Source organism: Musca autumnalis, unplaced genomic scaffold (assembly GCF_047663935.1).
Source record: "Musca autumnalis isolate F117 unplaced genomic scaffold, ASM4766393v1 scaffold_3, whole genome shotgun sequence".
Taxonomy (NCBI): Eukaryota; Metazoa; Arthropoda; class Insecta; order Diptera; family Muscidae; genus Musca; species Musca autumnalis.
In genome coordinates, this window is record NW_027411866.1 from 100,787,986 (window position 1) to 100,801,094 (window position 13,109).

At 40.1% G+C, this 13,109-nt stretch overlaps 2 protein-coding genes across 8 annotated transcripts in view; one reads left to right on the forward strand and one right to left on the reverse strand.

Moving 5' to 3' along the window:
• The window catches only part of ScsbetaG (Succinyl-coenzyme A synthetase beta subunit, GDP-forming), a 279,380-nt gene that overhangs the window by 149,884 nt on the left and 116,387 nt on the right, over positions 1-13,109 (reverse strand). The window lies entirely within an intron of this gene.
• Mnt overlaps positions 1-13,109 on the forward strand; it is a 259,484-nt gene that overhangs the window by 24,460 nt on the left and 221,915 nt on the right. Inside the window, exon 1 of one of the 6 annotated variants that reach the window (XM_073973149.1) lies at positions 5,630-5,774. The exons of the other annotated variants lie outside the window; for them this stretch is intronic. The gene's annotated coding sequence lies outside the window, so the exon portion shown is untranslated. Of the gene's footprint in view, positions 1-5,629; positions 5,775-13,109 lie in introns of those variants that run through there. 6 annotated transcript variants of the gene reach the window in all.

Below are 13,109 nucleotides of genomic sequence, written 5' to 3' on the forward strand. Positions count from 1 at the left end.
AATTTACAATGGTGGCAAAATTCCCCCTCAGTAATGCTGGCGACATTTCCTGAGTATTTCAGCCATGAAGAACTTCTCTACAAGTGGTGTCGTACGACACGCCTTTCGGACTCGGCGATAAAAAGTAGGTCCCATATCATTGAGCCAATATGAATCGGCGTGCACTGATTGATATGAGAGAAGTCTCCCTTGTCCCTTCAGGGATGTTGTGGGAACATATGTATGTATGTATGTATATGCATAGGAGGCTTCTATACAATAGAAGACCTCCATAAGAGGCTTCTAAACAATTGAAGACCTCCATAGGAGGTTTCTAAACAATAGAAGACCTCCGTAGGAGGCTTCTATACAACAGAAGACCTCCGTAGGAGGCTTCTATACAATAGAAGACATCCGTATGAGGTCTTCTATAGACACTTAATGTTCAAAAATTTTCCCTAAAGAAATCAAGACTACCGCTGCAGAGTGAGTTTAAAGAATACTTCAAAATATACTTTCCTCATTTTTGTAAATGCATTTTAAGTAACAGCATTGCTTCTCCAGCACTGATACATGTAAAATCCTCTTGTTGCTGTTGTTGTTCTTGTTGTTGTGTGTTTTTGTCAATATGTCTGGCTCATATCACTTCACATGCAGCAGGCAGCATAGATTACTGTGGATAAAACAACCGACAACACTCACTTCACTTCAGACAGTTTTAATTAGTGGATAAAAAACGTAAATATACATATATAAAAATAATAAACAAAAGCATCAACAAAAACAGCATAGAATGCACAGCAGGCACAAAAGCATTCAACAAAATGAAATATTCACAAAATAGCAACAACAACAAGAGCACTTCGTTCGGTAAGGACGATTACATACCGACACCAATTTTTTTTCTTCGAAAAAACCAAACAAAATCCTTTGGTTTAATTTAAAGACTTTAAAGGGGGTTTGATGTCAACCACGTCACCCATAACTCCAGGTAATTGTGACTATAGGTTGACAGATTTATGTTACATTTTCTTTAAGGAAGTATTATAGGGTGGGACGGAGAAATAAAGTTATTTTTAATAATAATATTTCAAGGTCCTGCAAAGCAATTTTTAGCAATATATTGTCAAGGACCTACAAAGTTGTAATGATTCTACAGTAGAATTTTTATAATCATTAGAGATGTGCCAATCTATTTCAATTTAACGACCTAGTTTACTATCTAATTCAATGGACTCCGCCGTTTGTATGAAAAAAATTCGTATACGTAATTTCACACATTACTTTGTAGGTTATTACATATGTATGCTTTTTCGAACTTTGACAGTGAACTATGCACTAAATTGTCCAACTCTAATAATCATATACGTCGTTGTAATTATTGTTGCAGTGATGGCAAGTGTGACTGTAGATGTCTACACTTCATAAAATCAGCCCGATCCCATTTAAGGTCACCATATTGCAATACGACTTATAGAGAAAATTTTAATGACTGAAATAAATACTCGGGCCATTAAAACCAATACGACGTTGATGGGGTTTAACCGCCGCACAATGGTTCGGAAATCGATCTCAGTTGCGCCAAACCAAATCTCGCTTTTCTAGACAGCTGTTGTTCTTCCGCTGGGGATATCCAAGGACGGTATTCATACGGTGGGCTCTTATAGCCCCGACGAATATCCTTTAAACCTCTTTTGTATCTTTGAACCTCCCTCTCCATATCATGAGGATCTTTCCTGATATACCTGGGCGGAGTGATCCACTAGATGGTGATGTCATTGGTTTTGCCTATAGCATCCAAGCAGATATTGCATCGATAACACCCTATTGTGCCGACGCACAGGAAAGATCTTAGTCTCCTCATGTAAACATGAAGAGACACCATGTTGCGGTTCTCAGGGCTGCATTCTGGCAAGTTTTTCCGTTGCGTATCACTTACGCTGGCCAACCAAACTGGCATCGCATAGCATACCACAGACCGACCTATCGTGTTTCTTTATCTGCCGTCGGCTACGGACTGAGGATCTTGTTTCTACTTCTTATCTTATCGAGATAACTGTGACATGCGCGGACGACTTATATAAGCTGTCGAATGTGACCCCGTAATTACGTAATTAACTCAATGTCGTCGAGATTGCGTGGAACTACCGAAAGGTAGAGGTTAAACAGTTCCGGAGATATCACCCCTCCTAGGGGAACTACTTGTTTTTGTCACAAACGACTGGCGACCACAAATATAGTTGGTGACCCAACGTTTCAGACAAAGCCGGATGATAGTATTATCGACATCATTGACTAGCTTAGAACGGTTGACCTGTCAAAAGCTTTGTTCAGGTCCTGGTTGAGACTTCGGCTAATATGGTATGTTGTGGTATTATGCTGCTTCCGGAATCCGTGTTGATGATCCGCAACTGGATAGCACGCTGTGATGCTGGGGAGGAGTAACGTCTCAAGTATTTTTGCTATTGGTGACAAAAGTGAGATTGGATTGCTGGTATCCTAGTCAAGTTTCAGTAACTCGACTCCTAATTCAACCAGCTATTTTAACAAGCAATTGAAATTCCATCAGGTCCAAGCGTTTTGGATTATTTTACGTCTCAGATAACATTTGCAACATCACCCATCGTTAATTGTAGCAGTTCTTTGTTGGCTGAAAGAGATCGCAAAATACCTAAAACACTTATGTTCGCCCGGTCGCTATCGGGAGCTCAATAAATTGTGGCCTAAAATAGGCCGCGCACCCCTTCAATCAGTCAGCGTCGTCGTCGTCAAACGTGACTGGGTTTTCCAGGTTTCGAGAGTGACTTAATCGTTGCCGCAATTCACTTATTCCGGCTTCAATGTTACAACTCTTCGGATGATTTAGCCATTTGTTCCGCTTAGGTCAGCTCCCTGACTCATTGCTCATGTGCTCGTTTTCTCTATCGGCACCCCAAGTGCTGCGGGTTAGGGACTTGAGGACCTTGTTCCTACATCTCAGCTTGTCGCAGATAGCTGTGGCATGCGTGACGACGTGAACATGCTGTCGAATATTACCCCTAGAATCTGTTGGTTGTTGTAATTCTGCTACAGACGACCATAATATTCAACTCAGTGCTCACTTCTACAGTCCATGTGACGAACAGAGTGGCCGCAGACTAAAGGTAAGGACAAATTAGGCAAATATTTGCTCCAGCGACCGGCAGTGTGCGCTTTTGAGAGCAAGTGAGTGTAAATAATGCATTGAAATGTGTGCTCACTTGCTCTCAGTATGCGCACACTGCCGGCCGCTGGAGCAAATATTTGCCTCTCGTAGAAAAAGGCGGTAAGATTGGTCAATTCAGCCTCTCACTAATAACATCACGAAGGTATCCGACACCAAGATCGCACAGTCTGCCGCATATGTTACTATCTCAATGCCATCTGTAGGGGGTGGAAAAGGGAAAGGTAAAGGTTAAACAGTTCCGGAAATATCATCCCACCTTGGAGAACTCTCTGTTTGTCTCTACGGAGGCTGGATTTCTTGTTTCTGTATTCCACCTGCGACTGGCGTCCACCATATTATTGATTATCCAACGTTTCAAACTTGGCAGGAGGGTAGTCTGCTCAATGTCCTCAAACAGCGTGGAGTGCATGGCAGTATCAAAGGCTTTTAATAAGGCGAGCGGCACCATCACTGCTCTATTGCACGGCTTGTTCTGGTTGAGTCCACGACTAATATGTGTGGAGATGACGTGCAGCGTGATCGCCAACTGGATAGCTTTTTCTGACACTGGGGACACATCTCCTGGCTTCAGTAGCGGAACACTCTACCCATTTTTCAGACTTCGGAAACGATGTGAGTGGCTAGCGACAGGTTGAGTACTTTGATGATAAACTCAACTCCCGGTTCGACCAGCTGTTTCAGCATTACCATGGAGATTCCATCAGGGCCCAGTGCTTCAATTAATTTAGCGTTCCTGATGCCATTGGCAACATCATCCATCGTAAATTGTGGTGATTCCCCCTTGGCGGAAATATATCTAATGCCACGAAGTACTCTTTGCCCTGTGTAATAATTGACTTATCCCTTTTGTGTTTGATAACGTGTAACAGAACCTGAGCGATACATTAGTTACAGGATGTTATTAACATGTCAGATTGTTTCCTAGGAAGTAGGTAAATCTATTTTTGTTTCGCTTACACAGAACCAAAATATTATCAAACATGTGTATGATGTAACAGAGAATCAAATTACAAGAACCTGTTACACGCCATCAGTATATTGCTTCATTTCCAAGCTTTTGTTAGGCCTGTTGTAGCCTAGTGGGAAAGCATCTGGCGCTTCGTTCTTGTAACCCAAGTTCAATCCCTAGCTCAAGCGGTAATATTTTTTTCTTTGATTTCACATTTATTTTTGTCTGTGATTTTTGATAGCATGGGTTTACTTCACTACGCTAACGTCGGTGTTCATAAACAAATTTTGGTTTCTGCTTCAAGATTTGTAATGATTTTGGCATCAATAGCTCAGTCAACAGGTGTAACATAAACATTGCCTTTTGTTTCTTTTTAAATAAATCACCAACAACATGGCCTTTTATTTTTGCCCATACAAATTCAACATTATGATCATGCAGATTTTGGCTTTAATCAATCATGGGTACCGCAGGGTATATTGAATTCGGATAAGACAATCTTTTTTTTTCGTATGTTGGATCTTCTCATCAACCACTAAGAACATGTTCTAAAAATTGTCAACCACCAAGCCATAAATACTTGAGGGAGGTGTCAGAGGGGAATGTAACGTTATTTTAACTAAGCCTAGCTTGTAATGTGGGTGTGTGATTATTGTTGAATGTATTTGGTTTTTTTTTAGTGGAGACTTTTAAACTGAGTCTCTTTTTAGTGCTCTGTTTTATTGTCGACAGTAACAAATCATTCTTTCGCTTTCTTGATTCGACTTCAGCAACACCTCAATTGTGCTATCTTGAGGAAGACATAAGAGTTATTGAATAAGCATTCAATTAAAGTTTTTTCTATAATTAAACACTATTAATTTCCAAGAGGTCGTTTTGTTTTAATAAACTTAATAATTCTAAAACCCCCTAAATCCCAATTGAAAGCTGGTAGTGCTGTTAACTAAACAGCCGCCAACCGCATTGGTATCGTGCCACCATTGCTTTTGGGGAAATATTGGATTCCCTATTTAAATAAATTGCCAATAAATTTGAGTGCTAGTCCTAGGAAGGATTCTGAGAATCTTGGAACCCCCGCCTTTTTGAGTTTACCAGAATTTAATCATCACAACACAAATTTCCTCTTCAATCAGTGCAAAATCTTCACCTAACCTAAATTGCCTTAAAGGATTGATCTCATAATCTGTGCCCCCCCCCCCCCCCCCCCCCCAACCCAGACATTTGGCATTCACCCTTGTGAGGCATCATCAAATTTAACGCTGCTACCGTAACCTTTAATGCTGCTAAATAGACTGTCCATCATCGTGTTAAAAGAAGCTGCTTAAAGCGTGAACCACCCAAGACAACGATTCAAGAAATTAAAACCAATCGATTATTACCTAAAGGACATTACCTACCATTCATTACCTAAAGGATATTCCGTAAAATAACGAAGGAACAAAGGTTCAAATTTTCTTTAACAATTCAAGCCAAATTATAAGTATATTTCAGCAATTTTCGCAACAGGAGTGAACATCGTCATAAAAAAACATCATCAAAGTCAACATCACATAATATCATTGTTAAGTAACCTAATCTTTCCTGAGTACAGTCTGACCATCGAGGCCTCGACGAGAGACGGAATTCTCACTAAGATTTGGGGTAAGTGACGAAAAAATGTTATCGTTTGATATTCAATGAGATATACCAATTAATTTTGCTTGAATCATAACCTATTTTTGTGAAATTTAAACCTTTGTGAAATTTGATTTTTTATCCTCGTCTCAAACGACATAACCGATTTGTGCATATTTTTCAAAATAATTCATGATTGCCTTCTCGTTTCATCATCATTGATTTTGTATTCTATTTTTTTGAATACCCAAGAAGAAGTCATTTGTAGTCGATCGTGAAAAAAAAATAAAAATAAAGTTTAAAGAAATATGCATTGATCGATATCGTAATTCAATTATATACAAAACAACAAAAAAACCATAAATCCAATATTTGTCAATGAATATATTGTCATAATTATGAACCTTTCGTAAACACATGAAAGAACTATGAATTAAATTAAAACTAAAGTTATCTTAGCAAGTAACACGTAAACTGTCTCTTCAAGAGTAAACCTTAAAAGTATAACATTTACAAATAAGTAAATCTTGAATCATATATGTAAACGCCTGAAGATTTCTTAATTTTGTTTTTCTTCATTCAGGGTAACTAAACTCCTCCCCCTATGATTTTTTAATTTTTTGTAATTACGCCTTATATCTACATATTACTTAATTTCTTTATTGTCTCAGTACAAACAGGTATGATGTTCGAATCAAACCTGTATGCATTTGGAATTTGAATTTGCATATCATTTATAAGCATAAGCTTCGCAATAAAAATGTTTGTATCTATATGAATTTAACATGAATAGCTAAGAAGTTTTTGTTCTTGCAGGGGGATGTAAAGAGTGGGTATGTTAATAACATAATTGCTTATGGGATCTTTTAACAGTATGTGGCCGAAAGATCGTGGAAGGGTAGGGTTTAGAGGCCGTAGGATAAACAACACCAGATCATCCTACTAAAACAAGATGGGTAAAGTGATTGATATTTATTTCCTTTAATGTGCTTCCATCCACACGGGGTTTTATTTTTTTTTAACGGTATGGAAGATTTTAGTAGAGTAGTTTCAGATAAAATCCAGCTTTGTTTATGATCAATTGTACTTATCGGGAGTCTAAATAAATAATGTTATGTAATGGTTGTATGCGTTTGTGTTTGGTGAGACAAGAACCCACCCCAACCGACTAGTAGCTAGTGTTTTCATGGCTCCCACTGTCTCTATTAAACACATCGAAATTTTTAACAATTTTCCATCTTTCCATACAATCATGTTTTAAAGGTTGGTTAGTGAGAACTCGAACTTGATATATAGCAACCATTTGTAGAAAGGACCTTTTGAACATTACACCTGTCACTAACGTGGTCCTTGACAAACTGCCGATTAAAACAAGTAAAAAAGTATCAGTCGGCTTTTCCGACAGAGATATACCCTCAGCCTGTGTATATTTAAACAATGTTTTCCCAAAATACGTACGTATTTAGGATCAAAAGTTTTGCGGAGGAGATACTAAAAGGAATGGATAGACATTGACCGTTATGGATGTGGATCTCCAGCCACACCATATGGTGCCATAGGGGGTTTTTACACTCTTCGGGTTATTTGCTCAAGAAGTATGGACTTGCCCCTAAAAAAACTTTTACCATCGTAATTGAGGCAGCGAATGCAAGTGGCTTCAACAAAAATCAAAGTGATTCGAGAGCAGGTCTTAAAGTGAACTTATCCGAAATTTTGTGTGGGAGGAACTGGATGGAGTGGACAAATATAGTCCATATTTGAACCTGATCTAAATCTGGTAGATATATTAGGATGTGTAAAGGGTAGACCAATTTGGCCACTCCCTTCAAGAGTTACCGTACGAACAATTTTTCCGAACATTTTTGAACTTTTGTGGGGGAGGTACCTGAAGGAGTGGACCGATATGGCTAATCTTCAAACTTAAACTATGTTTGGACAAAATATTACTAAGGTCAAATTTTGGACCGAAACGGCAGATCCGTTCGAGAGTTAATTTGCGCTCCAACCACCTCACACGGTGTCATAGGGGTTTTATGCAACTTGCATGATATTTTCTCAGGAAGTGTGGACTTGCCCCTGATGAAACTTGTACTGTCGTATGAAGGGCAATGAATACAAGTTGCTAAAACAAAAATCAAAGCGATTCGAGAGATGTCGCTAAACTGAACTTTTCCGAAATTTTGTGTGGGAGGTACCGGAAGGAAAGGACCTATTGAGACCATATTCGAACTTCATATTACTCTGGTAGAAAGTTTACGCTATACAAAGTATGGACCAAATCCCTCACTCCCTTCAAGAGTTATCGGGCGCACAAACTTTCCGAACATTTTCGAACTTTAATGGGGGAGTTACCGGAAGGAGTGGACCGATGTAGCTCATCTTCGAACTTAAACTAAGTTTGGGCAAAATATTACGAAAGCCAAAATTTGAACCGAATCGGTTCATCCGTTCGAGAGTTATCGTGCGTTCCAGCCAGCAGGACAGACAGACAGACAGACGGACGGACATGGCTAGATCGACTCCAAATTGTCTGAAACACATTTCGTCCAAACATACTTGGGGTCTAAAACCATTATTTCGATGAGGCACATTTTCATCGTATCAAAGTGTATATACCCTCCTTAGCCTAAAGGCTGAGGGTATAAAAACGAAGTGACCCAAGGAAAGCAATGGTATTTTCGTCTTCCATGGACTCCCACAAAACTGAATATATGCATTAGAACCCCTGCAAAAAAATTTTGTCAACTTTTGTAGAACAGTGTAATCATATACGTCGTTGTAATTATTGTTGCAGTGAAGGCAAGTGTGACTGTAGATGTCTACACTTCTTAAAAATCAGCCCGATCCCATTTATAGAGAAAATTTTCATGACTGAAGTAAATACTCGGGCCATTAAAACCAATACGACGTTGATGGGGTGTAACCGCCGCACAATGGTTCGAAAATCGATTTTGTTGACCAAAAACCAAATTTTTTTCTTCATGGGATTCGAATTTCGACATTGAAAATAAGAAAACCAAAAATTAGGTAAGAATATTGAAAGTAGTGGGCGTGACGACGACTATTTATACCCTACACCACTATGTGGGGAGGGTATTATAAATTGGTTTTGGCCAAAAAGTTTGTAACGCATCGAAATAATGGTCGTAGACCCATACTTATATATACCATAATGAATGTCTCGACGAGCTGAGCCGATATGGCTATGTGTGTTCGTCCGTCTGTCCGTCTGTCCATCTAAACCTTGTAATCATGATACAGGGCGCAATTTTGATCAGATCGTCACGAAATTTTGGATGTTGATGGAGGTCCCGGAGGGGAAGAAGCCTATTGATTTTGGTGATGGTCGGATAATATTTAGGGGTCGGAATGGGCAAAAAACTTATGTGGATAAAAAGACAACGTTTTTTTCCAAAGCGAATATCTCAGCCTCTGTATGGGGTATACCAAAAGCACCTTTCTATTGATGTAAAGTAGGTTCTCGTAGGTGATCAAACAACGAAGATATCACAATAGTCGCAAATGAAACCCAAATTTTCATTTTTGCGATTTTAATTTTAATGACGAATATCACAGGTTTGGTTGGGGACTTGCCAAAAGCAAAGCCTGACTATGAAGTAGAAGGTTCCAAATTTACAATGATGCAAACTAGGTCGCCGTAGGTGACCAAATAACGGAGATATCGCAACAGTCGGTAATACATCCCATTTATCCATTTTTTTTGGAAATCACGCTACAGGTCGCAATTTTGATCAGATCGTCACGAAATTTTGAGGGTTTATGGGGGTCTCACAGAGGAAGAAGCCTATTAATATTGGTGATCGTCGGATAATATTTAGGGGTCGGAATGGGAAAAAAACTTATTTGGATAAAAAAACGTTTTTTCCAAAGCGAATATCTCAGCTTCTATAAGGGGTATACCAAAAGCAAAACAATGACAATGAAAGTAAAAAATATCACCTTTCTAATGATATTAAGTAGGTTCTAGTAGGTGATCAAACAACGAAGATATCGCAATAATTGCAAATAAAACGCAACTTTTCATTTTTGCGATTTTAATTAAAATGACGAACATCACAGCTTTGGTTGAGGACTTTCCAAAAGCAAAGCCAGACTATGAAAGTAGAAGATCCCATCAAAACAATGATGCGTAGGTGACCAAATAACGGAGATATCGCAATAGTCATTTTTTTGGAAATCACGCTAAAGGTCGCAATTTTGATCGGATCGTCACGAAGTTTCGGGGGTTAATGGGGGTCTCACGGAGGAAGAAGCCTATTGATATTGGTGATGTTCGGATGATATTTAGGGGTCGGAATGAGCAAAAAATTTATTTGGAGAAAAAGTCCACATTTTATTCCAAAGCAAATATCTAAGCGTCTATAAGGAGTATACAAAAAGCAAACCCTGGCAATGTAAGTAGAAAATATCTCCTTTACAACGATGTAACGTAGGTGGTCAAACAACGAAGATATCGCAATAGTCGCTAATAGAGCCCAACTTTTCATTTTTGCGATTTGTATAATAATGACGCATATCACACCTTTGGTTGGGGACCATCTAAAAGCAAAGCATGACTAAGAAAGTAGAAAATCCCATCTTTAAAATTATGCAAAGTAGGTTGGCGTGGGTGGTCAAATAATAGAGATATCGCAATAGTCGGTAATACATCCCTTTTTCCACTTTTTCTGCAATCACACTACAGGTCGGAATTTTGATCGGATCATCACGAAATTTTCTCACAGAGATAGAAGGATATGGATGTTGGTGATGTCGATAGTAGTCAAATATAAAATTAAATATAAATTATTTTGGTTCAGTTCGCCTTAAGTCATATGGTATAAAAGCCAGATAGGCGAAAACTTTCGTATTCGTATAGGTAGTGGTGTAGGGTATCACATAGTCGGCCCCGTACCGACTATAGCCTTGAACAGCATTGTCCATATTGTGAGATTGGAGTTAGGTGTGTTGGTTTGCTTACTGGGCAGATGTTCTGGGTTGTGCCAACCCGGTATGAGTTGAGCGGGTTCACCAACCCGATCTCAGTTGCGCCAAACAAAATCTCTCTCTTCTAGGCAGCTGTTGTTCTTCCGCTGGCGATCTCCAAGGACGGTATTCATACGGTGGGCTCTTATAGCCCCGACGAATATCCCTCAACCCTCTCTGATAAATATCTTGATCTAGAGATTCTTGTATCTTTGAACCTCCCTCTCCATATCATGAGGATCTTTCCTGATATCCTGGGCGGAGTGTACCTTTCCACCAGATGGTGATTTCGCTGGTTTTGCCTATAGCATCCAAGCAAATATTGCATGGATAACATGAAAAGACCCCATGTTGCGGTTCTCAGGGCTGCATTCTGGCAAGTTTTTCCGTTGCGTATCACTTACGTTGTCCAACCAAACTGGCATCCCATAGCCTACCACAGACCGACCTATCGTGTTTCTTTATGTGCTGTCGGCTACGCACTGAGGATCTTGTTTCTACTTCTCATCTTATCGAGATAACTGTCACATGCACGGACGACTTGTATAAGCTGTCGAATGCGACCCCGTAATTACGTGATTACATCAATTTCGTCAAGATTGCGTGGAATTACCGAAAGGTAGAGGTTAAACAGTTCCGGAGATATCACCCCTTCTTGGGGAACTACCTGTTTCACTCTACGGGGTTTGGACTTTTTGTTTCTAAAAACGACTGGCGACCACAAATATAGTTGGTGACCCAACGTTTCAAACAAAGTCGGATGGTAGTATTCTTGACATCATTGAATAGCTTAGAACGGTTGTCAAAAGCTTTGGTCAGGTCCTGGTTGAGACTTCGGCTAATATGGTATGTTGTGGTATTATGCTGCTTCCGGAACCCGTGTTGATGATCCGCAACTGGATAGCACGCTGTGATGCTGGGGAGGAGTAACGTCTCAAGTATTTTGCTATTGGTGACAAAAGTGAGATCGGATTGCTGGTATCCTAGTCAAGTTTCAGTAACTCGACTCCTAATTCATCCAGCTATTTTAACTAGCAATTGAAATTCCATCAGGTCCAAGCGTTTTGGATTATTTTACGTCTCAGATAACATCAGCAACACCACCCATCGTAAATTGTAGCAGTACTTTGTTGGCTGAAAAAGATCGCAAAATACCTAAAACACTTATGTTCGCCCGGTCGCTATCAGGATCTCAATAAATTGTGGGTTAAAATATACCGCGCAACGCTTATTCAGTTCCAGGTTTCGAGAGTGATTTAATCGTTGCCGCAATTCACCTATTCCGCTTATGCTCACCGACAAACATGTTAACTTCTAGGGTCAGCTCCCTAACTCATTGCTCGTTTTCTTTTTTTTCACGCCAAGTGCAGCGGGTTAGGGAATTGAGGACCTTGTCTCAGCCTGTCGCAGATAGCTGTGGCATGCGCGACGACGTGAACATGCTGTCGAATATTACCCCCAGAATCTGTTGGTTGTTGTAATTCTGTTACCAACGACCATGACATTAAACTCAGTGCCCACTTCTACAGACCAAGTGACGAACAGAGTGGCCCCAGACTAAAGGTAAGGAAACATTAGGCAAGTATAAATAATGCATTAAAATGTGTGCTCACTTGCTCTCACTGTGCGCACACTGCCGGTCGCTGAACCAAATATTTGTCTAATGTGACCTTTCCTTAAGTGTCGGATATTAACATATTCCTCGCGTAGAAGAAGGCGGTAAGATTGGTCAATTAGGAGTTCACCCTCTCACAAATAACATCACAAAGGTATCCGACGCCAAGATCGTACAGTCTGCCGCATATGTTACTATCTTAATGCCGTCTGTAGGGGGTGGAAAAGGGAAAGGTAAAGGTTAAACGGTTCCGGAAATATCATCCCACCTTGGAGAACTCTCTGTTTGTCTCTACGGAGGCTGGATTTCTTGTTTCTGTATTCCACCTGCGACTGGCGTCCACCATATTATTGATTATCCAACGATTCAAACTTGGCAGGAGGGTAGTCTGCTCAATGTCCTCAAACAGCGTGGAGTGCTTGGCAGTATCAAAGGCTTTTAATAAGGCTAGCGGCACCATCACTGCTCTATTGCACGGCTTGTTCTAGTTGAGTCCACGACTAATATGTGTGGAGATGACGTGCAGCGTGATCGCCAACTGCATAGCTTTTTCTGACACTGGGGAGGAGTAAAGGCTCTTGAGGGTCTTTGCTACGACGACACATCTCTTAGCTTCAGTAGCGGAACACTCTACCCATTTTTCAGACTTCGGAAACGATGTGAGTGGCTAGCGACAGGTTGAGTACTTTGATGATAAACTCAACTCCCGGTTCGACCAGCTGTTTCAGCATTTCCATGGAGATTCCATCAGGGCCCAGTGC